The following is a 4239-nucleotide window of genomic DNA, read 5'->3' on the forward strand; positions in this document are numbered from 1 at the left end:
ATATTATTTTATTCTCCAGTTGTGCTGACACCAGGCAGCTGGGAGGAGCTGGAGGGTGACAGTTGCTGTCTGGGAAAATCACTGGAGGTTTTGGGACAGAAACCAGAGGGGGAACAGCAACACAGCAAACAAAGGCTGAGGTTTTTAGGGAGAGCTGACCTCATTTCCTACTTATTGCTGTGTCAGAAAAGCTTCAGGGAATAAATGTCACATTTGGGGAAGGTTGTGTGCTGTGTGCCACTCACATTCTGTTCTCTCAGTGCAGTGTTATTCGTGTTTTGGAGTTGAACTCGGATGACTTAAATAAATGTGTGTTGAAGGGCAGATCTGTGATTTTTTTGGATGGGTATTTTGTTGTGGGCTTTTTTTTTTTAATTTACTTGGAATTTAGCACTTTCTCTTTTTTCCAGTCTCAAGATTAATAATGCTGGACTGATGATGGACTCCCCCTCCCAGCAACCCAATTATATTGCATTTTAACTGGGTTTTGTGTAATTTTCCTCAGAAAGGATCCATTTCCCTTTTCCATTGCCTCTGGATACATTTATTTGCTGAAATTACATTTGCTCATTCTTTTTTGTAGGGCTAAAAATAGGGTGATGTGGGGGGATGATCAAGATTTGTAGTCCAAGGCAAAGAATTGGGGAAAACCCATGACTTTATTAAGGAAAAAAAATGTTTAACAATTGAGAAAATGCAACTGTGATACTTGAAAAAGGGGAGAATTCAAGTCAGCTTAGCATGGAAGAAAGCCCTTAATTAAAATAAAGGTAATTTTAAATTCTTTTTACAGGGCTTGATTTCACCTTCACCTTCACACAGCTGGGATGATCCCACCTTGAGTGGGAAGACAGGAACAGAAATGCCACAGCAGCACCAAAAATCTTTAATTCCAGTGAATTATTGGAGATGCCAAACCCCCAGAGATACAAGAGGTGTGCAATCCTTTTACTGCTAAATATGATGTTATTGTATATTTATATGTATATTTATATGCTGTTAAAGCAATTGAAATTTCCTCACTTGTTTGTGCTTCCTGATTACAGCTTAAATGGGTTTGGAAGCATCAAAATATATAGTTTATTATTCTATAAGTATAGTATACATCCACTAATATATACACTAATGTATATATTCTTTTATATGCATATAACTATATAAATATAGTATGTATACACGAATATATACTAATATAAATACATATATATTTTTATATAAAAGCATATAAATATAGTATATAGAAATGAATATATTCACATATATATGTACTTAATTTTATATATTTTATTTATATACTTATATACTTTTATACTGATGTTCTTTTATAGATATAGTTTTACACATATATGTACACTTTAAATATATGTACATATATACATAAGTTTATATATATACTTTTAATATATTTTTTTATACTTATATACTTTTATACTGATGTTCTTTTATAGATATAGTTTTACACATATATGTACACTTTAAATATATGTACATATATACATATGTTTATATATATACTTTTAATATATTTTTTTATACTTATATACTTTTATACATTCACTTTTACACACATGTATATACTTTAAATATATACATATATATTCACATATATACACATATACTTTTATACTTACATACTGATATTCTTTTATAGATACACTTTACATATATATATACACTTTAAATATATATATACACATAATTTAATATATAAACTTTTATTTTTTTTATACTTATATACTTTTATACATTCACTTTTACATGCATATATACTTTAAATATATATATACACATATATACATCTATATACACACATTTGAAATATGTACTTTTACACTTACATACTTTTATACTGAAATTCCTCTATATATATATATACTTTTACACATATATATACTTCAAATATATATATATACACACTAGAAATATGTACTTTTACACTTATATACTTTTATACATTCACTTTTACATGCATATATACTTTAAATATATATATACATATACATACTTTGGTATATATACTTTTATACTGATATTCTTTTATAGATACACTTTACATATATATGTACACTTTAAATATATATACACATAATTTAATATATATACTTTTACATTTTTTATACTTATATACTTTTATACTGATATTCTTTTATAGATACACTTTACATATATATGTACACTTTAAATATATATACACATAATTTAATATATATACTTTTACATTTTTTATACTTATATACTTTTATACTGATATTCTTTTATACTTTTACATATATATGTACACTTTAAATATACATATACACATAATTTAATAGATATACTTTTATACTTTTACACATACGTATATACTTTAAATAAATATATATATACATATACATACTTTGGTATATATACTTTTATACTTATATACTTTTATACTGATATTCTTTTATACTTTTACATATATATGTACACTTTAAATATACATATACACATAATTTAATAGATATACTTTTATACTTTTACACATACGTATATACTTTAAATATATATACATATATATACACATACTTTGGTATATATACTTTTATACTGATATACTTTTATACTGATATTCTTTTATAGATACAGTTTACATATCTATGTACACTTTAAATATATACACATAATTTAATAGATATACTTTTATATTTTTTTGTACTTGTATACTTTTACACATTCACTTTTACACCATGTATATACTTTAAATATATGTATACACATATATATATTTAAATGTATATATATTTAAATATATATATACACATACTTTGGTATATATACTTTTATACTTATATACTTTTATACTGATATTCTTTTATACTTTTACATATATATGTACACTTTAAATAGATATATACACATAATTTAATAGATATACTTTTATATTTTTTTATACCTGTACACTTTTACACATTCACTTTTACACACACGTATATACTTTAAATATATATACATACATACACATACTTTGGTATATATACTTTTATACTTATATACTGATATTCTTTTATAGATACACTTTACATATATATGTACACTTTAAATATATATACACATAATTTAATATATATACCTTTATTTTTTTATACTTGTATACTTTTATACATTCACTTTTACACACATCTATATACTTTAAATATATATATACGTATAGATGCACATACATATATTTAAATATATATATACACATACATGTACTTTGGTATATATACTTTTATACTTATATACTTTTATACTGATATTCTTTTATACTTTTACATATATATGTACACTTTAAATATATATATATACACATAATTTAATATATATACTTTTACATTTTTTTATACTTATATACTTTTATACTGATATTCTTTTATACTTTTACATATCTATGTACACTTTAAGTAGATATATACACATAATTTAATAGATATACTTTTATATTTTTTTATACCTGTACACTTTTACACATTCACTTTTACACACACGTATATACTTTAAATATATATACATACATACACATACTTTGGTATATATACTTTTATACTTATATACTGATATTCTTTTATAGATACACTTTACATATATATGTACACTTTAAATATATATACACATAATTTAATATATATACCTTTATTTTTTTATACTTGTATACTTTTATACATTCACTTTTACACACATCTATATACTTTAAATACATGTATACGTATAGATGCACATACATATATTTAAATATATATATACACATACATGTACTTTGGTATATATACTTTTATACTTATATACTTTTATACTGATATTCTTTTATACTTTTACATATATATGTACACTTTAAATAGATATATACACATAATTTAATAGATATACTTTTATATTTTTTTATACTTGTATACTTTTACACACTCACTTTTACACCATGTATATACTTTAAATGTATATACACACACATACTTTTATATATATACTTTTTTACAGGTATACATTTATATATAAACATAGCACAGCGATCACCTGAGCGTAATTACTTGCAAATTACTTCTGCTAATTGCGGAGGAGGAGCCGCATTTCCCCAACTCCCCCGCGCTCCCTTCCCCATCGAATGGCTCCGCTCGGCCGCGCTTTCCAGGCAGCGCCCATAAAGCCCCGTGGGAAGGGGGATCCCGACGCTGGGCTAGAGGGAGAAGACTCCAATTCCCAGCGTCCCCGCGCATCCTGGCCCTGCGGTGACATCAGGCATTG

The 4239-nt window shown here is 25.0% G+C and overlaps 1 protein-coding gene across 1 annotated transcript in view; it reads left to right on the forward strand.

Moving 5' to 3' along the window:
• Positions 1–781: 781 nt before the first annotated feature.
• The window catches only part of LOC103623967, a 27274-nt gene continuing 23816 nt past the window's right edge, over positions 782–4239 (forward strand). The window contains exon 1 of the mRNA XM_017746771.1: positions 782–935. The gene's annotated coding sequence lies outside the window, so the exon portion shown is untranslated. The remainder of the gene's footprint in view (positions 936–4239) is intronic.

The sequence above is a fragment of the Corvus brachyrhynchos genome, unplaced genomic scaffold (assembly GCF_000691975.1).
Source record: "Corvus brachyrhynchos isolate BGI_N302 unplaced genomic scaffold, ASM69197v1 scaffold18, whole genome shotgun sequence".
Lineage (NCBI taxonomy): Eukaryota > Metazoa > Chordata > Aves > Passeriformes > Corvidae > Corvus > Corvus brachyrhynchos.